At 36.4% G+C, this 21,892-nt stretch overlaps 1 protein-coding gene and 1 long non-coding RNA gene across 3 annotated transcripts in view; one reads left to right on the top strand and one right to left on the bottom strand.

Annotated features, from left to right (window-relative positions):
• The window catches only part of lingo1a (leucine rich repeat and Ig domain containing 1a), a 217,382-nt gene that overhangs the window by 97,177 nt on the left and 98,313 nt on the right, over positions 1-21,892 (bottom strand). For both annotated transcript variants that reach the window (XR_009394501.1, XM_059334531.1), the window contains exon 2: positions 16,934-17,080. The gene's annotated coding sequence lies outside the window, so the exon portion shown is untranslated. The remainder of the gene's footprint in view (positions 1-16,933; positions 17,081-21,892) is intronic.
• LOC131972808 (uncharacterized) lies at positions 1,366-10,292 on the top strand. Its single transcript, XR_009394502.1, has 3 exons — positions 1,366-1,418; positions 2,851-2,901; positions 10,241-10,292. It is a non-coding gene; the product is annotated as an uncharacterized LOC131972808 (long non-coding RNA).

The raw sequence follows: 21,892 nt of genomic DNA, 5'->3' as shown, positions 1-21,892 counted from the left end.
AACTCCTATTCATTTAGTTCAACAGCAACAAAAATATGTTCTGTATCATCTTGAAACACTGAAGTTCCTGGATTTAAACGTGAAAAATCTTGCAGATGTCAGCGAGGAGCGGGCTGACCACAATCAATTAAAAAATAATTATTTAATTGTTCTAAATCTGTTCAGATTGTTCATTAATCTGCAACTTGTTTCCTGTAGATTTGCCACTTTTCGTCATAAATTTGCAACTTGTTTCCTGTAGATTTGCTACTTTTTCGTCATAAATTTGCAACTTGTTTCCTGTAGATTTGCCACTTTTTTGTTGTACATTTGCAACTTGTTTCCTGTAGATTTGCCACTTTTTGTCATAAATTTGCAACTTGTTTCCTGTAGATTAACCACATTTTTGTCATACATCTGCAAATTTTTTCCTGTAGATTTGCCACTTTTTGTTGTACATTTGCAACTTGTTTCCTGTAGATTTGCCACTTTTTGTTGTAAATCTGCAACTTGTTTCCTGTAGATTTGCCACTTTCTCGTCATAAATCTGCAACTTGTTTCCTGTAGATTTGCCACTTTTTTTGACATAAATCTGCAACTTGTTTCCTGTAGATTTGCCACTTTTTTTTGTCATAATTTTGCAACTTGTTTCCTGTAGATTTGCCAGTTTTTCGTCATAATTCTGCAACTTGTTTCCTGTAGATTTGCCACTTTTTCGTCATAAATCTGCAACTTGTTTCCTGTAGATTTGCCACATTTTCGTCATAATTCTGCAACTTGTTTCCTGTAGATTTGCCACTTTTTCGTCATAAATCTGCAACTTGTTTCCTGTATATTTGCCACTTTTTCGTCATAAATCTGCAACTTGTTTCCTGTAGATTTGCCACTTTTTTGTCATAAACCTGCAACTTGTTTCCTGTAGATTTGCCACTTTTTTGTTGTACATTTGCAACTTGTTTCCTGTAGATTTGCCACTTTTTTGTCATAAATCTGCAACTTGTTTCCTGTAGATTTGCCACTTTTTTGTCATAATTCTGCAACTTGTTTCCTGTATGTTTGCCACTTTTTCGTCATAATTCTGCAACTTGTTTCCTGTAGATTTGCCACTTTTTCGTCATAATTCTGCAACTTGTTTCCTGTAGATTTGCCACTTTTTCATCATAATTCTGCAACTTGTTTCCTGTAGATTTGCCACTTTTTCGTCATAATTCTGCAACTTGTTTCCTGTAGATTTGCCACTTTTTCGTCATAAACCTGCAACTTGTTTCCTGTAGATTTGCCACTTTTTCGTCATAAATCTGCAACTTGTTTCTTGTAGATTTGCCACTTTTTTGTCATAAACCTGCAACTTTTTCCTGTAGATTTGCCACAGCAGTGTGATGCACGTTTACAGCGAGAAGCTCTGAACTCCACATGCACTCTGATGCTGCTGCAACAAGGTAAACAACTCCTATTCATTTAGTTCAACAGCAACAAAAATATGTTCTGTACAACCTTGAAACACTGAAGTTCCTGGATTTAAACATGTAAAATCTTGCAGATGTCAGCGAGGAGCGTGCTGACCACAATCAGTTATAAAATAATAATTTAATTGTTCTAATTAGCCAGATTTTCCACATTTTGTCATGAAAAAAAAGTGGCAAATCTAAAAGAAAAAAGTCTCAGATTTATGAGATTAAAGTGGCAAATCTACAAAAAAAAAAGTTGCAGATTTATGACACAAAGTGGAAATTTTAAAGAAAAAAGGTGCAGATTTATGTGAAAAAAAATTGGCAAATCCAGAAGATAAAGGTTGCAGATTTATGAGATTAAAAAGGCAAATCAATGAGAAAAAAAGTATCAGAATTATGAGATTAAAAGAGCAGCAGGTGAACAGACAACATGCATTCAGAGAACGAGACGCTTTTATCCAAAACGACTTACAGAAAAAGCGGAACAATCAAGGTCTAGTGCAATAAGAGGCATTAGTGCAGCAATAAGCGCTAGAAAGGATTTTTTAAAGAGTAGAGTTAGGAGAGAAGGTCCTCTCTGAAGGTCTTCAGGAGCTTTTTAAAGGTAGAGATGTCATTAAAATGCATGATGACAAAGTTTGAGGCAGATTCTGTGGCGCAGGAAGCTGCTGAAACACGCCGTCGCCTGCAGGTGGTGCTGCACACGACATACAATAATGTCCATTTTACAGTAAAATATATCTTATCCTAAATATAAAAGCTTTCATTTCTAATTGTGCTGGCTTTAACATAACACAAATAAAAAGTACAAAGTATGCTCACAGTGTGTTGGCTTACATATCTGGGCCAGATCAGCCAATCAGAAATCTTCAAATTCTGTTTCCTGTACTGTTTTTGTTTTATTGTACACACATAATTTGAAAGAAAGGTTGCAGATTTTTGAGATTAAAGTGGCAAATTTTACTGGAAAAAAGTTGCAGATTTGTGACAAAAAGTGAAAATTTTAAAGAAAAAAGTTGCAGATTTATGAGAGTAAAGTGAGATTTGCCACTTTTTAATCTCATAAATCTGCAACTTTTTTCTCTTAGATTTGCCACTTTTTTGTCATAATTCTGCAACTTTTTTCCTGTAGATTTTCCACTTTTAATCTCATAAATCCGTTCCTTTTTTTCACGTAGATTTGCCACTTTTAATCTCATAAATCTGCAACTTGTTTCCTGTAGATTTCCCACCTTTTTGTCATAAATTTGCAACGTTTTTCTTCTAGATTTGCCACATTTTTTTCTCATAAATCTGCAACTTTTTCCCCGTAGATTTTCCACGACAGATAAAGTTTTGTTCAACCATGATGAGATTCATGATATCAGTTGCAATAATGTAGTTTATTGTTTTTAATAAGCCGAACATGTTTTTCTTCCAGATTTGCGTGACCAAGATGGTAGCGGCCGCATTACAGCGGAGGGTGAAATTGGTAAATAAAGCTTGTTTTTGCTGCCTGTACTGATGTTTTTTGACTAGAAACAGGCTGCAGAGAGAGCTGCATGCTGCTGAAGCTCTGCAGAAGAGAGTAAACACTGGCGGCCCTGGCATATTTAACGCCTCAGGCAAGGTCATGCATGAATCATCTTCATTTGTTATTGAGGTTAGAGTGGAAGTTTCTTTAGCGTGTTGAAGGCCAGGGACACTAACACACTTGTATGTTGTGTGTTGACAACCTTTGATAAGATCCAAACACTGGAGAGCTGTTTCTCTGTGACAAACAAACATGGCTCCTCCATCTGTTCAGTGAACAGAAGACCTCGAGGGCTGAGTGGGAGGAGGGGGCCATGTATGCAACATAAGAGGATCTGCTTCTATAACTACATCTGCAGATGCTCTCTAAGATAACTGGGAGGATAACTGACCACACTGGGAACAATGGTTTCAACACTTTCAGCTTCCTGCAATTAAAAAATATTCATCGTGTGGAGCTTTTCTCAATCACAACATCTAGTTTCTGTCAAAGCAGAAGCTTTTATACCATTCGTTTTTTGAGAAAAAAAATTGGCAAATCTAGAAGAAAAAAGTTGCAGATTTATGAGATTAAAAGTGGCAAATCTATGGGAATAAAGTAGCATATTTATGAAAAAAGTGGCAAATCTGTGGGGAAAAATTTGCAGATTTATGAGAAAAAAGTGGCAAATCTAGAAGAAAAAAGTTGCAGATTTATGAGATTAAGAAGGAAAATCTAGAAGAAGAAGGTAACAGATTTATGAGATTAAAGTGGCAAATCTATGAGAAAAAAGTTGCAGATTAATGACAAAAAAGTGGCAAATCCAGAAGAAAAAATATGCAGATTTATGAGGTTAAAAGTGGCAAATCTATGGGGAAAAACTTGCAGATTCATGAGAAAAAAGTGGCAAATCTACAAGAAAAAAGTTGCAGATTTATGAGATTAAAAGTGGCAAATCTCAAGAAAAAAGTGGCAGATGTATGAGGGAAAAAAGTGGCAAATCTAAGGGAAAAAAGTTGCAAATTTATGACAAAAAAATGGCAAATCTAAAAGAAAAAAGTTGCTAATTTATGACAAAAAAGTGGCAAATCTACAGGAAGTAAAGTTGCAGAATTATGATATTAAAAGTGGCAACTCTACGGGGAAAAAGTTGCAAATTTATGACAAAAAAGTGGCAAATCCAGAACAAAAAACAGTTACAGATTTATGATGACGAAAAGCCAAATCTACTGGGAAAAAGATGCAGATTTATGATATTAAAAGTGGCAAATCTACAGGAAAAAAGGTTGCTGCATCATCCATCCTTTGCTTCTCAGGTTTTTGAACCTGTTTGAATGTTTTTCTAAGGTAAAGTCAGCAGCAGCGTCAGGGTTCGGGCTGTGTGAGCGTCTGCAGCCTGCAGGAACAACACTCAACATGTTCGGCTAATTAAAAACAATAAACTACATTTTAGCAACTGATATCATGGATCTCATCAAGGTTTAACAAAACTTTATCTGTAGCATTTAATTGTAGCAGAAATATCCCCCAGACACATGAATATTCATCTTCACCTCCTCCAGTTTCTCTGTTTATTCTATTTCAGATACTTGACAGTTAATTAATCCCACTTCTCTCTGAGGATACGGTTTAGTTTCAGAGGATGGAGGCTGTTAGTCTGCAGGGCTGTTCAGAGGGACAGCAGCAGGACGGACCTGATCACAGACTGGTGGTTCACATCTGGCAGGTGAGTTAGTGGTTTCAGAGAATCAGAGCATCAGGTGTCCCACTTTATCCTCTGTTATCCTGTTATTTGTCCCACATACTGAGACCGTGGCCCACATTTACAAACTACTTCATTGGGTGTAGCAGGTGGAAGGTGATTCTCATAGAGAAAATAATGTCGATCTGTGGATTCAATCTAAAGATGATTGTAGGCAGCAGCTGAGAAACCTGCAGCTCCTGAAAAATCTAAAGAAAAACACTTTGGTAATAACCAAAATCATTATCAAGAAAACCATGTTAAATGTCTAGATATCAGCTCTTAAATTAAACTCTCATGAGCTTTTTTTTTGTTATTATATTTGCCGTAACAAATGTACCTTTAGTTGAAAAAGGCATTAAAATTAAAACAAGGGTGGTTTAATCATTTTTTTCCATGACTGTACGTAAATGCCGGAAGTGAAGTAGTTACAAGGGTCATGTGACTGCAGCAAGTTACGTAAAAAAAATAAAAAAAAATGTATGTTACGTTCAAAAAACGTGATTCACGTAACTTCACGTAAAGTTAAAAATGGTTTACTTTTGTTTCCACACGGGACGCGAACCCCGCTCTTTTTTTTTATAAATCTGCTACTTTATTCCCATAGATTTGCCACTTTTAATCTAACAAATCTGTTAGTTTTTCTTCTAGATTTGTCACTTTTAATCTCATAAATATGCAACTTTTTTCCTGCAGATTTGCCACTTTTTTGTCATAAATATGCAGCAGCTAACCCTAACCCAGCAGCTGAGAAATCTGCAGCTCTTGTCATAGAAAATCTTTAAAGAAAATCACTTGACGACCAGGTAGATTCGCATTACAGCCTACTGCGGGATTTATTGGTAGGTATCAAAACAGATTCATATGCCAAAGGTGTCAGAACAACTCTGAGAGAGACAGCACCCTGTGTTTCTCTTTTTTATTTTGCAGGTTCGTGCGTCATTATTTCTGTGTAACTAAAGTTCAATGTCCTGTAAATTTCCTGTTATGTTCCTGTTTTGATGTAAGAGCACACTTGGAAGGTCAGATTCCTATTCTAATGTTATCGTATCAACCAGAGCATCCGCTTTGGATATGCAAGGCCGACTTCTCTAATGAGTTTGTGTCTTTTTTTAATAATTTTGTGTCTTTTTTTTGGTAATTCTGTATATTTTTTTGGTCATTCTGTGTCTTTTTTTAGTAATTTTGTGTCTTTTTTAGGTCATTTTGATACTGCCTCCAGCGGCCCCCAGGTAATTTGAGTTTGAGACCCCTGTTTTAAGACCTGAAAAATGTAAACATAGGTTACAAATATGAACATATAAAGGTAAAATTAAAATACAGTGACCACGAGCCTCTTCAGTTGTCTCGTTACATTTCTGTTTATCCGTCTGTGAATGTGATTTCTTGGTTTCCTCGGCTGCAGTTTGAGTCGTTCACCTTCTATTTGCTTTATTAAATGACGTGCTGAACTTGTTTTCTCTGTGATCGCCGCAGCGCCACAAATTCTGCTCCATTTGCCTTTTAAGTTGCTTCGCCTCATCAAGAGCAGAAAATTGTATTTACGGCCGTTCGGTCAGTAAGAAAATCATCCTTCGTCTGGTCTCAGAGGTAATGCAATTTGATAAGCATTAGAGCAGTAACACTTCCTGACAACACACAGATGAATTATTAATCAGCACTGGAGTGATTTTCACACCCACTCTGCTGCCTGTAACTGTGGGAGTTTCACCGTCTGATCCAGGTTTATGTCTTCTGTCGGAGGCATGATCCACTAAAACACGTTGCTGATTAAACTGTCTGTCTGTCATTGGCCAAGAAAGACACAAATACACCACAAAAAGACACAAAATTACCCAAAACGATGTATAATGACCAATAAAAAGACGCAAAATGAACAAAAAAGACACAAAGTGACCAAAAGAGACAAAAAAATACCAAAAAAGACATATAATGACCTATAAAAAGAGACAAAATTACCAAAAAAGACACAAATTGACAGAAAAAAAGACACAAAATTACCAAAAAGACACAAAATTACCAAAAAAAACATATAATGACCAGAAAGAAAGAAACAAATTGCCCAAAAAAGACACAAAATTACCAAAAAAGACATGTAATGACCAAAAAACACACAAATTGACCAAAAAAGACACAAAATTACCAAAAAAGACACAAATCGACCACAAAAAGACATAAAATTACTCAAAACAATGTATAATGACCAATAAAAAGACACAAAATGAACAAAAAAGACGTGTAATGACCAAAAAAAGACACTAATTGACCAAAAAAGACGTATAATGACCAAAAAAAGACAGAAAATGAACAAAAAAGACGTATAATGACCAATAAAAAGACAGAAATTGAACAAAAAAGACTTATAATGACAAGAAAAGACACAAATTGACCACAAAGACCTATACAGATGAAACTGTCTGACTGTTATTGGCTATTATTCATGTCAAATTACACCAATCTCAGCCAGGTTGAGCTGCTGACCTCTATAATGTGCTCAGAATCCTGCAGGAGCAACTGGAGCATTATCATCATTACCATCAATCAATTCATCCTCCGTGTCACAGAGAGACAGAGACTTAAAGTAGATATTTACAGTCATTGAATGATTCCCTCCACCTGCCTGTCTCTCTGCAGATCCCTCCGCCCATTAGGCCTCAGTGATCCGTCCTCATTGCCCTACTTCCTCTCTTTAACCCTGTGGAGTCTCTAAAAGCTCCAAATAATCAGACTTGTTGCCTCCATCAGACTAGAAAACAAAGCAGCGTGGAGCCCTACTGTACATTTACCTCTAAAGTTCTGGCTGTAAACTCCATGAGGCCAGTTTCAGTTTGATGATGATATACCAAGTAAAACTGGAGACAAGCTCAAATAGATTTAGTATCAAATGATAGAACTGGATGGAGCCCTCTTATATGGTAGATTTGACACCTTTGGTCATATTTGACACATTTAAAGTTCTTTATTGAGCATGATAGTGTTTTGAAAGTTAAAAAAAAGATTCAAAATCACATTTTATGTTGGACTAAAGGACTAAAAAAGACACAAAATGACAAAAAAGACACAAAATGACCAAAGAAGACAAAAAGTGACCAAAAAAAGACACAAAATGACTGAAAAAGACACAAAATGACCAAAAAAAGACAAAAAATGACAAAAAAGACACAAAATGACCAAAAAAGACATAAAATGACTAAAAAAAGATACAAAGTGACTAAAAAAGTCACTTTGATAACCAAAAAAAAAGATAGAAAATGACCAAAAAATGACAGAAAATGACTGAAAAAGACAAAATAACTAAGAAAAGACACAAAATGACCCAAAAAAAAAGACAATTAAATTGGTAAATTTGTGTCTTTTCTGGTCATTATAGTTTTTTTTGTAATTTTGTGTCTTTTTTGATAAATTTGTGTCTTTTTTGGTCATTATTCATCTTTTTTGGTCAATTTGTGTCTCTTTAATGGTCATTTTACACATTTTTTGGTCAATTTGTTGTTGTTTTCTTCAATGGATTTTAATGTCTGGTACAACTAAAGGTACTAAACTAAAGGTACAAAATGACTAAAGAAGACACAAAATGAGAAGACAGAATTACCAAAACAAAATACAGAAGACACAAAATTAGTAAAAAAGACACAAAATGACAAAAAAAAGACACAAAATGACAAAAAAAAAGACACAAAATGACTGAAAAAGACACAAAATGACTGAAAAAGAAACAAAATTACCAAAAAAAAAGTCAATTAAATTGGTAAATTTGTGTCTTTTTTGGTCATTATATGTTTTTTTTGTTCAGTTTGTGTATTTTTATTGGTCATTATACATTTTTGGGGTAATTTTGTCTTTTTTGGTAAACTTGTGTCTTTTTTGGTCATAATACATCTTTTTAGGCAATTTTGTGTCTTTTTTGTTAATTTTGTGTACAAAAAAAGACACAAAATGACAAAAAAAGACACAAAAAAGACATTTTGGATTAAAAAATGAACAAAAATTGCCCAAGACTGCATAGAGTTAATCCTCCTCAGATCATCTCTTGGTCGAGATATTGACCCAAACTTTTTTCATCTCCTCCTCTCTGCTTGGATCTTCTGACAGCCAGAATGGAAGACAGAATGAATTGATCTATTAGGTTATTGGCGTCCAGCTGCAGCCAGCAGACGTCTTCCAGGCTGCAGCAGCATCACTTCAGCTCCTCTGTGTCAATTGCTCCAAAATGGCCAATTTCCTGTCTAGGATGTGTGTTTTCACATTTTTATCATCCCCTGCCGTAGTTATCTAGTTGCACTTAGGGCCATCAGTCATCGGAGCGGCGTGGAGAGGAAGGAAGGAGCCGTAAAACTGACGGACGGCCTTCCGCATCGCTGGAGATGTATGAGCGGCAGCCGCAGGAGAGCTACCGGCCCGTTTCTTTATTGTGTTTCAGCGCCGCCGTAAGGTGCCAACAGGGAGGAAGAGGCAACGCTTACTGTTCCTCTGACGGTTAGCGGGAGGCGTCTCAATCTCTGACTTAAAGCTGCTGTTTGTTTGTCTTTAGGAGGCTTATGGTGATAAAAACACACTGTGACTTTATACAGTACAAGCAAAGAAACTGGAGTGGGTGTAAAAAGGACTAAAGAAGACAGAAAATGAGCAAAAAAGACACAAAATGACCAAAAATAGATGTAAAATGAGCAAAAAAGACACAAAATGACCACAAAATGAGACAAAATGACCAAAATAGATGTAAAAATGACAAAAAAAACACAAATTGACCACAAAATGAGACAAAATGACCAAAAATATCTGTAAAAATGACTATAAAAGACACAAAATGACCAAAAATAAATGTAAAAATGACCAAAAATAAATGTAAAAATGACCAAAGAAGATGTGTAATGACCAAAAAAAGACACAAATTGACCAAAAAAGACACAAAATTCCCAAAAACGATGTATAATGAACAAAAAAGACACAAAATTCCCAAAAACGATGTATAATGAACAATAAAGACACAAAATGACAAAAAAAATAGACAAATCGACCACAAAAAGAAACAAAATTACCCAAAATTATGTAAAATTACCAATAAAAAGTCACAAAATGACCAAAAAAGACACAAAATGACCAAAAATAGATGTAAAAATGACAAAAAAACACAAATTGACCACAAAATGAGACAAAATGACCAAAAATATATGTAAAATTGACTATAAAAGACACAAAATGACTAAAAATAGATGTAAAAATGACTAAAAAAGACACAAAATGACTAAAAATAGATGTAAAAATGACTATAAAAGACACAAAATGACCAAAAATAAATGTAAAAATGACCAAAAAAGATGTGTAATGAACAATAAAGACACAAAATGACAAAAAAAAATAGACAAATCGACCACAAAAAGAAACAAAATTGCCCAAAATGATGTAAAATGACCAATAAAAAGTCACAAAATGACCAAAAAAGAAACAAAATGACCAAAAATAGATGTAAAAATGTCGAAAAAAGACACAAAATAGTGTGTGTTCTTTCCAAGCAAATAAACTGGAGTCACTCTAACAACAGCAGTAAATGATCCCATGTGTTTCGTCTCCATCCAGCAACACTTGAGTCTGCAGCAGCACAAACAGAAGGTAGAAGGAGGATTTCAGCCGTTGGAGGCAGAAATGGATGATGAAAGACTCTCAGCAGCTACGAGAGTCACTCTGTGTTCTACCTTAATGGAGCCGTTTTAAAAGTGCAAAAAAATACTTTGTTCTTTCATATAAATATTACACTTCATACCGGTTTAACCTGAACTTCTCTTTTTTTCATATTTCCTGCAAAAAAGTCCTCACATCAGTCTCTCTTCTGGAACATTTTCACACGACTGAGTGTTTATAAGCACTTATCATCCTAAAACATGAACCAGGAGGAGATCTACTCTGCTGCTAACAGGTTGCTATCAGGAACAGCAATGGCTGCTCTCTGTTTCTGGAACCTGGTCTCACAGAAATCCGTGAAATAGCCACGGAATCACTCAAATTTCCGGATTTGGCTACAATGCAAGACTGTCATTAACTTGCATTGTAGCGAAATCCGTGTCAGTTTCACGGATTCCTGTGAGACCATGTTGGTTTCTGTGTTGTTATCAAGAAAACCATGGAAAATGACAGACACAAAAAAAGATACAAAATTACCCAAAACTATGTATAATGACCAATAAAAAAAGATGAATTATGACCAAAAAATACACAAATTGACCAAATGAAGACACAAAATTACCAAAAAAGACATAATGACCAAAACCCCCCACAAATTAACCAAAAAAGGAGTAAAATGACCAATAAAAATCCACAAAAAAAAAACAAAAAAGACACAAATTGACAGAATTACACAATTACAGACACAAAACTAACCCAAAAAGATGTATAATGACCAATAAAAAGACACAATTGATAATGATTTTTAGTCATTATGAATAAAACCATGTTAAATGTCTAGATATCAGCTCTTAAATTAAACTCTTATCAGCTATTTTTGTTGTTATCTTTATATTTGTCCAAACAAATGAACCTTTAGTTGAACCAGACATTAAAATGAACAAGAAACTGAAGAAAACAATGGTGGTCTAATAATTTTTTCCATGACTGTACATGATCTCCAGGCTTCTGCATATTTGTTGAGCACATTCAACAGGCTGATAACAACCTACTGGACCTACTAGAAGGCCTCTACTAGTCCATATTTAATGGATATTTCCACTGATTCTGCACTCAAATCATCACAATCACAGTATTTCTTCACGAAACCCTCAAACAAGCGACCTAGTGCATATGACAAAGGACTACCATGTGAAATATGAATCTCTTTATATTAAATATCAGTTAACATCAGTTAACATCAGGCTGGAGGCTCATCAGGAGTCGGTTGTTTTGTGTGAAATGTAAGAAAAGCTCTGAGCCTTAAGAGTCACATTATATATTCTGCTGCACAGAATGGCTGCCATGTACAGCACGAGGAAATGATTCATCATTTGCATAAGAACAATGGAGGGACACCTCTCAGCCAGCTGTAATGAGGAATGTTCTTGTTCGATGGCGTGCTCTTCACCTTGCATACAAAACCCCCACGACTTGACCTTTGAGTGACGAACATTCTGCTCCGCCACAAACTGCATCCATGTCGACGAGACGCCGCTCGAATGTAAAGTCAAAAACCTCCTGATGCAGCGGAGTGACATTTAGTTTAATGGCTGTGAGTCACTGATTCTCCTGCTCAGGTCTCAGTAGGGTCCCGCCATTAACCCTGTCAAGTCTGTCAGCTCTTATCAGTCAGCTTTCATCATAAACGTTTCCTCCAGATTAGCCTTTTTAATTTAAAAAAACAGCAATTTGTTTCCTGTAGATTTGCCACTTTTAATCTCATAAATCTGCAACCTTCTTCTTGTAAATTTGCCACTTTTTCATCATAAATCTGCAACATTTCCCTGTAGATTTGCCACTTTTAATATCATAAATCTGTTACTTTTTTAACGTAGATTTGCCACTTTTAATATCATAAATCTGCAACTTGTTTCCTGTAGATTTGCCACTTTTTTGTCATGAATTTGCAATTTTTTTCCTGTAGCTTTGCCACTTTTAATATAATAAATCTGTTACCTTTAACCCGTATATTTGACACTTTTAATATCATAAATCTGCATCTTGCTTCCTGTAGATTTCCCACTTTTTCGCCATAAATCTGCAGCTTTTTTCCTGTAGCTTTGCCACTTTTAATCTCATAAATCTGTTACCTTTTTAACATAGATTTGCATTTTTTATCTCATAAATCTGCCACTTTTTTCCTGTAGATTTCCCACCTTTTTGTCATAAATCTGCAACTTTTTTTCTTGTAGATTTGCCACTTTTAATATCATAAATATGCAACTTTTTTCCTGTAGATTTGCCACTTTTTCGTCATAAATCTGGAACTTTTTTCCCGTAGATTTGACAGTTTTTTGTCATAAATCTGCAACTTTTCTCCTGTAGCTTTGCCACTCTTAATCTCGTAAATATGTTACTTTTTTAACGTAGATTTGCATTTTTAATCTCGTAAATCTGCAGTTTTTTTTCTTGTAGATTTGCCATTTTTGTCATATATTTGCAACTTTTTTCCTGTAGATTTGCCACTTTTAATCTCATAAATCTACAACTTTTTTCCTGTAGATTTGCCACTTTTAATATAATAAATCTGCAACTTTTTTCATGTACTCTTGCCATTTTTAATCTGATAAATCTGCATCTTTTTTCACGTAGATTTGCCACTTTTAATCTCATAAATCTCCAACTTTTTTAACGTAGATTTGCCACTTTTAATATCATAAATCTGCAACTTGTTTCCTGTACATTTGCCACTTTTTCATCATAATTCTGCAACTTTTTCCCCGTAGATTTGTCATTTTTAATCTCGTAAATCTGCAATTTTTTTCCTGTAGAGTTGCCACTTTTAATCTCATAAATCTGTTCCCTTTAACCCGTAGATTTGCCACTTTTTTGTCATAAATCTGCAATTTGTTTCCTGTAGATTTGCCCCTTTTAATCTCATAAATTGCAATTTTTTTTCGTGTAGAGTTGCCACTTTTAATCTCATAAATCTGCAACTTTTTTCTTCTAGATTTGCCACTTTTTCATCATGAATCTGCATCTTTTTCCCCGTAGATTTGCCACATTTAATCTCATGAATCTGCAACCTTTTTTTCCTGTAGATTTGCCTCTTTTAACGTCACTGCACAGCCCGACTGTCTCCCATTGATCTGGAATTCATGAGTTTCTCCTCAAAGAACCGTTGAATGAAGTTGCCCGTTTATCTCCAGAAACTGCAACATAATTGCTTTGTGGCGCTTCGGGGCAGAGCATCGTTCTTTGTCCAATTAGAGACGATTTCCCTCCAGTTGGACCTTTTCGTTTTTTCGATACAAGTTGTCAGACGTAGATAATTATATTCTGATTTCACCAAAGGATATGTTCACACCGAGCGATTACAATCAAATAATCTTCATTGGGCCTGTTGGAGAATCATGTAAGCTGTGTGAGTCGGAGCTCTCACAACAAAACACTCGACTAGATGCTGAACCTGGACTGACGTTCTGATAAACAGGAATCTGCTCCACAGTGGGTTTAAAAACACTTTGATGAGGAAACAAAGACTCAAGTAGAACTCTTAAACTTTCCTATCCAGCATGTTTTCCTTGTGCATTTACTGAAGATTAAAGAAAAATTACACAACTATTAGAATCAGACGTGGTGATGATCTCGCCTCTGATTGGCCCGTCTGGTTGCTTGGTGGTGTATTTTTAGACTCTTTTTGACATCATGTTAAGGTTTTATATCTCCCGTGGAGTTTGACAACACAGTTAGTTAGAATCAGATTTATTTCAGCTGCTCTTCAGTGAAGAAAAAATGATGTCACCAACAGAATTCAGTGCAGACAGAAGCAGGGAGACAACAAACCAAATATGGGACAAATAATAATCGCCACCAAGTGCATGAACACAGCAACAAGAAACACAACAAGCAAGTCACGAATCAGCAATTTTTTTCTCGTAGATTTGCCACTTTTAATCTCGTAAATCTGTTACTTTTTTAACATAGATTTGTCACTTTTTTGTCATAAATCTGCAACTTTTTTCCTGTAGATTTGTCACTTTTAATATCATGAGTCTGTTCCTTTTTTCACATAGATTTGCTTTTTTAATCTCATAAATCTGCAACTTTTTTCTTCTTATTGTTAAGGTATTATATCTCCCGTGGAGTTTGACAACACAGTTATTTCTCCAACGTCAGACACTTCTTTCAAAGAAAAAGTGAAAAAGTGATGTCACTGACAGAATTCAGTGCAGACAGAAGCAGAGAGACAAAAAAAACAAATATGGGACAAATAATAATCGCCACCATGTGCATGAACACAGCAACAAGAAACACAACAAGCAAGTCATGAATCTGCAACTTTTTTCCTGTAGCTTTGCCACTTTTTATCTCATAAATCTGTTACGTTTTTAACATAGATTTGCCACTTTTGTCATAAATCTGCAACTTTTTTCCTGTAGCTTTGCCACTTTTAATATCATAAATCTGCAACTTTTTTCCTGTAGATTTGCCACTTTTTTGTCATAAATCTGCAACTTTTTTCCTGTAGCTTTGCCACTTTTAATATCATAAATCTGCAACTTTTTTCCTGTAGATTTGCCACTTTTAATATCATGAATCTGTTCCTTTATTCACGTAGATTTGCCACTTTTAATCTCATAAATCTGCTACTTTGTTCTTCTAGATTTGCCTTTTTAATCTCATAAATCTGCAGCTTTTTTCTTCTTTTTGTTAAGGTATTATATCTCCCGTGGAGTTTGACAACACAGTTATTTCTCCAACGTCAGAACCTTCTTTCAAAGACTCAGATTTATTTCAGCTGCTCTTCAGTGAAGAATGGGCGGCTGTGTCGGTGACGTCACCGACAGAATTCAGTGCAGACAGAAGCAGGGAGACAACAAACCAAATAATAATCGCCACCATGTGCATGAACACAGCAACAAGAAACACAACAAGCAAGTCATGAATTGCAACTTTTTCCTGTAGATTTGCCACTTTTAACATAATGAATCTGTTCCTTTATTCACGTAGATTTGCCTTAGTAATCTCATAAATCTGCAACTTTTTCTTCTTTTTTTCTTGTTGATATCATGTTAAGATATTATTATTATATTGGCAACACAGTCATTTCTTCTACGTAAGACACGTCTTTCAAAGACTCAGATTTATTTCAGCTGCTCTCTTTTTTTAGCTTCATGGGTCCGACAGATGGAGACTTTCACCAGGAGAACGGGCTCATGTCCCAATTTCGTAGCTTGATAGCGGACTTTCCTGCAACTGTTTCTAGCTTTTAGATAGATTTTTAGATAGATCTAGATTTTACGTATTCCTTTATCTTGTCTGTTATCTGTTATTCAAATTAGTATTTACATTTAGTCATTTAGCAGATAGGGAAGAATGAAGGTCTAGTGCTCTAAGATCCGTGAGTGCAGCAGTCAGGTCTAGTTAGGATTCTTTAAGGAGTAGAGTTGTGGTGTGGTGCAAGGACTACTATACTACTAAACTAAGACTCTGTTATGGGTATTTTTAGGGAAAGATCATGCTCTTGGTTTAAAACTCTGCCAAGTGAAGCATGAGACACAAAGTGTTTACTCTACTAACCATAAATCCATATTTTATTCCCCTCTAACCTTCAGTGAAGTACTCATGCTTCCTCAGCCGAACCACACGCAGCATTCAACATCCAAACTGTGCAAAAACTAACACTTTACTGTTTTAAAAGTCAAAGTTTGTGCATTTTGGATGCTTCTGTTGACATGTAAAGTGCAGGAATGTTGCTTGGCACTAATTTACTAAGCTGATAAGAGTTTAATGTAAGAGCTGATATCTAGACATTTAACATGGTTTTATTGATAATGATTTTGGTTATTATGCATCAAAAAAGAAAATTTAAAAAGATTTAACGTGCACGTAACTGCTGGGAGTGAGGAAGTTATGTTGGTGCTGTAAAATGTGATGCACAAAAGTTTAAATTAATGTTGTTATTTGGTGGTGAGCTCTTGAACGCACCACAACCGTTCTGATGCTATTGAATGCACCATACCTGTGCGTGAATTGCCGTGCTGTGAATGTTAGTTTTCTTTCTAAATCTTTGTTATTTCTATTTAGGCACTTCCCATGGTTTTCTTAATCATTATTTTGGTTATTATCAATGCAACCATGTTAAATGTCTAGATATCAGCTCTTAAACTGTCTTAGAAACAATGAAAACAACTATGATAACCAATAACTAAATAACTTTGCCTTTTACTATAACTGTTTTTAGTGTTTTTGCATGTGTTTGAAATATAAATATAAGCTTAAAATACTGATACCAGGTTCCAGAATGGAACAAAGAGCAGAATCAGAAGATGAAACAACAGTTTTCTGACCTCAGACCGACACAACTGGACTCAAGAAAACACAACAAAGCTCCACAAGCCAAATCCTTCCCAGCCAGGAATAATAAGTAAAGGGACAACAGTAAAATCAGAGGAACTCTGACTCTACAGGTGCTGATCTGAGAATAAGGAGAGCCTCATGTTGTTTCTTCATACTCTCCTTAACTGTGACAATCATCGGCTGGTTTTATAATGTGTGTGTGAGAAGCAGAGCGTTTAGTGAAGTGAAGTGAAGACACATTCAGCCGGCTGCGTCCCGACCAGCAGGAAAGTCTCATAGTAATTCGGGTGGTGCAGTAATACTCACAGGCAGTAATTTGCTGTCCTGCTGCTTCCAGAGAGCTGCTGCAGCTTCTTACTGTGCACGAGGTGTGAGTGTGGAGGTGTGAGGAGGGCTACGTCTGCCTTTAATCCACATACCGTCACAGTGTTCCCTCTTCAGTCGCTGAGACACCTGCAAGAACAGAACAACAGGGAGAACGACGATGTTAGAGCGAGAGATGAGGACTGAGACACGGATCTGATAGGGTCAAAGAGGAAAAAGTGATTAGACCACCTCTGATAGGGTAGAAGAGGGTTCATCACGTCAGAAAAAATCTTCAATTTCTTCTTCATTTTAATGTCTGGTACAACTAAATGTACATTTGTTTGACAAATATAATGATAACTAGAACATTTCCTCTGGGGAAATTGTGAAAGGGCCACGGGGGCTACTGCCGGTGTGTGTACACTATGATGAGATTCTTCAGAGATTTATAACAATTAATACTAGTAATGTTATGATACTATATAATATACAAGGAGCACACCTACAACAAGCATTCCTTTTCAAGTATTTATTCATAAAGCAACCTATGACCTTTAACCTCAAAATGTGTGTGTGTGTGTGTGGATATCTGTAACTGTAATCACATCAAAGATCAAAGGCAATCAGATCAAAGCAATCAACAGAATTAACTGCCACCAACTGCCAATTTCCCGGGACAGTGACAGCAGCCAGAGGTGGACGGACTGGAATTTCTGGCCTCGAACAGAAAGCATTTTTGTCAAAACCATAATACCAATCATTGATTCGACTTCACTTTGAGCGTCCTGAGTTCTTCCTGAACGTCTACATATGTTTTTTTTTTAAAGAAAAATGAAAAAATAGCTTTGTTAGAGCGATCTAAAAAAACTTTTACATCTCCCTTTACAGAAATCTTCCTGCGTTTTTAATATGGGAGCCAATGAGGCTGTTGGTGGTGTTGGTGGATCATCTGTGCGTCCTACGCCCAAACTATAACTCTGACAGCTTTACCAGAGGATTGTGAGGGAGAAGACTAATTTTCCTACGTTTCTATGTATAAATTATTTCTGTAGAGTGGAAATTGCGGCCTGGAGCGCAGTTTTCAACAATTATAATATTAATTTTTTGAAATTTTTTTCTCTCCCTCTACACTCTGGCGATGATGTCACACACTCTGACACGAACATTCCGTGCAATACACACCCATTATAATCTCAGAATTTCTCCAAAAATGATCGTGGTCATTGAACAGGGATTGATAAAAAAAACTATATGACCTATCGAAACGTGGATTAATACACCAATACACAAGACTTGTGTCTACTGTTTAAAGTTTAAATGGAGTCTCTAGGTGAAATTATGCTGGAGAAGTAGACGTTTGAAGATCTCCAATTATTGTTCTTTTTCGCTCATTTTGTAGCGGCACGAAATTGCGTCCGGAAGAGGAAGAAGAACAAATCCACAGTATAACAGTTGTGATTGCCCCGTGGCCCTAAGAAGTTTTTTCATTGCTGTATGTGCGTGTAGTTCATCTTTTTTCTGCTGGTTGTGAAGCAAACTGCTGTTTCATTATGATCCACAAAGTCAACATGTGGATGTGTGAACAGAAGCTCTCATACTCTCTACTACTGAGAGTATCAGCTGCTAGTGGAGCAGCAGCAGGTGCTCCACAGCCCACTCCTCAACACTCAACAAGATTAATTCATCCTAAGAGCCGGACACTACGGACGCCTGCTTTGGCCATCTGATGTCCAGTACTCACTGCAGAGTGTCCAGTGGGTTGAGGAGAGCCCTTTACTGGGACCAGCTGCCTACTGGGCCTCATGTCTGTGTTCTGTCTAATGGCCAGCAGGGGAACTTTGACCCTTTCAGCTCATTCAAGTTAAAATGTAACTTTTAGGTGTCTTAAAATGTCTTAAAATAGGGGCAAAAGTGGCCACCGGGAAAGTCTCAGGCCACGCCCTCTCTAAAGTCTGCAAAACGTCAGCAGCTGATCATGAACAAAGCAGCATGGCTAATTATGCACAGCGCCTCCACTGATAAAAATAGAGATGGTGAATTGACCGGCATCACTAGCTGTACACAGAGTGTCTGGTGCTTGTTGTAAACAGAGATCGCTAAGTGAACACCTCCTGCAGCAGCAGCACATACACACTGTACTGCTACAGAGCTAACTGTTAGCCTGTTAGCACATACACACTGTACTGCTACAGAGCTAACTGTTAGCACATACACACTGTACTGCTACAGAGCTAACTGTTAGCCTGTTAGCACATACACACTGTACTGCGACAGAGCTAACTGTTAGCCTGTTAGCACATACACACTGTACTGCTACAGAGCTAACTGTTAGCCTGTTAGCACATACACACTGTACTGCTACAGAGCTAACTGTTAGCCTGTTAGCACATACACACTGTACTGCTACAGAGCTAACTGTAGCTAACCCCGAGTCTTGTTAAAAAGGGTAAGAAGGAGTCGCTGGATTTGTGTCCTGATGCTTTCTTGAAAAATATTCGCTAAGGGGGTCTGAAAAGTTGCTAATTATAGCAACAAAGTTGCTAAGTTGGCAACACTGCTTCTCTGGCTTTTACAAATGGTGCGTGTTGTCGTGGCATCCAGTACTACGTCACATGTGTTCTATCCAATCAGTAACCAGGCTTTTTTCAGGGGAGAAAAAAGTCCCGACAAAAGTCTGCTCAGGACGGCTCGTATTTACTGATATACTTCTATCTTTGCGAGGACCCTCATTGGAACAGTGAATTCCCTTGCAAGGTTATAATAGTTTTGGATTTTTCATTAGTTTTAGTTTTAATTCCATTGTGAATTTTTGTTTTCAAATACAGTTAGTTTTAATTCGTTTTTAGAGTGACTTTGCTAGTTTTAGTTTATTTTTTGTTAGTTTTATTTTTTGTAATGGGGTATTTGTTGGGTGGGAGATTAAAAGAGGTCACAGTAAATTTTGCCTTCATTTCCTTTGTCTTATCCATCTTCATTATGTATGAAAAAAGTTGACAAAGACGAAAACGAAGGACATTTTCACTATAATTTTAGTTAGTTTTGTAACCACACAATACAGTTTCAGTTAATTATCATTATCATGTAACCTTTAACCCTTAAAACAAAGCCTGAAATCTCAAAAATAAAAAAAGCCTTTAAAGAAGTGAGGACCGGCCGAAATGTCCTCACTTTGCAAAAACGTCCTCACTCTGTTGGTTAAAAACGTGTTCTGGTCCTCACTATGTAGGAAGTACAAGAACACACACACACAGACTGTCATTTGATCCATTGTTGGTGTAAAAATATTGATGATAGCGTCTTTAAAAGCCCTGTGTGATACTCCAGAAGCCGCCTGGCTCCAGTTGACCTCAGCAGTTGATTACTGTTGATTCGTGGTGTAAACAGTCAGATGGAAGCAGATTCCTGCTTTAAATCTGCCTGGAAGGATCATTTTTCACTCTAAATTCATAGGAAAAATATTCCTATTTGACAGAGTCAAGTCTGCATGAATGAGCCTCGGGCAGAATGAAATAAATAAATACATTAAACCATAAAGTACAGAAGATCTGACATTTATTATAATAGATGTGGCCTCTATTATCACAGTAAGATTATTTTTACTCATATGGAAGAAGCTGTGCAGTAACAAGAACACGCTGTGGGTGAGACCCCACCAGTTAGTGTGTTTCTCCATTTACAGACGATAAATAACAAAAGATATTAATATTAAAGTTTGTGATGGTTGATTGTGCGTCAGTGGGAGCTGATGACGAGTCGTGTCTGTGTTAACCCACAAAAGCGCCGTAGCACGACTTCATGATGTAAAAAAAAGACAAAAAAAGGACCAAAAAAGACAGAAAAAGACACAGAAGACACAAAATGACCAAAAAAGAGACAAAATGACCCAAAAAAAGACACAACAGACACAAAATGACAAAGAAGACAATAAAATTACAAAAAAAAGGCACAACAACGGACACAAAATGACAAAAAAATAACTAAAAAAAGACACAAACGGACAAAGAATAACTAAAAAAAGACACAAAATGACTAGAAAAAAGACACAACATGACCAAAAAAAGACACAACAGACACAAAATGACAAAAAATAACTAAAAAAAGACACAAAAAGACACAAAATGACTAGAAAAAAGACACAACATGACCAAAAAAGACACAGAAAACACAAAATGATAAAAACGAGACGAAATGACAAAAAAGCAACAAAATGACCAAAAACAAAGACACAAAAAAGACACAAAAGAGACACAAAATGACAAAAAAATACAAAAAAAGACACAAAATGACAAAAAAATACACAAAAAAGACACAAAAAAACTAAAAAGACACAACAACAGACACCCAAAAGACACCAAAAAGACATGAAAAGACATGAAAAGACATGAAAGGCTTGTAAACTGGCCCAACTGTCCAGGAGCCGGAGAGTCAATGGGAGCATCAAACAGTCGGCGGTGACATTTACAGCTCAGATTCCTGTAACATCATCACCAGCTGAGCCGTTTATCAGCTAACAGAGCAAAAGGCGGCGGCCATCAAATGGCTCGCCAACATTTGATCTCTCACATTCTTGATTTGTACACAGGGAAGGAGCTGATGCATTGAAAGCAGAAGGGATGAACTTCCCTTTGATTTGCTGGCTGCATGGGGGAAGTCAGACCAGAGAGTTGGAGCATCTGTCTGCAGAGTCGCTGGCACTAATAGAGAAACCTCGTTCTTCCTCAGCAGGATCTGCTTTAAATTCTGTCATTCTGTGTCTTTATTTGGTCAATGTGTGTCTTTTTTCGTTCATCATACATCTTTTTTGTTCATTTTGTGTCTTTTAGCTGATGCATTGAAAGCAGAAGGGCTGAACCTCCCTTTGATTTGCTGGCTGCACGGGGGAAGTCAGACCTTGGATCCTGAGCAGAGAGTTGGAGCATCTGTCTGCAGAGTAGTTGGCAAAAATAGAGAAACCTTGTT

This window comes from Centropristis striata, chromosome 6, assembly GCF_030273125.1.
Source record: "Centropristis striata isolate RG_2023a ecotype Rhode Island chromosome 6, C.striata_1.0, whole genome shotgun sequence".
Lineage (NCBI taxonomy): Eukaryota > Metazoa > Chordata > Actinopteri > Perciformes > Serranidae > Centropristis > Centropristis striata.
This window is presented reverse-complemented; position numbering and strand designations above follow the sequence as displayed.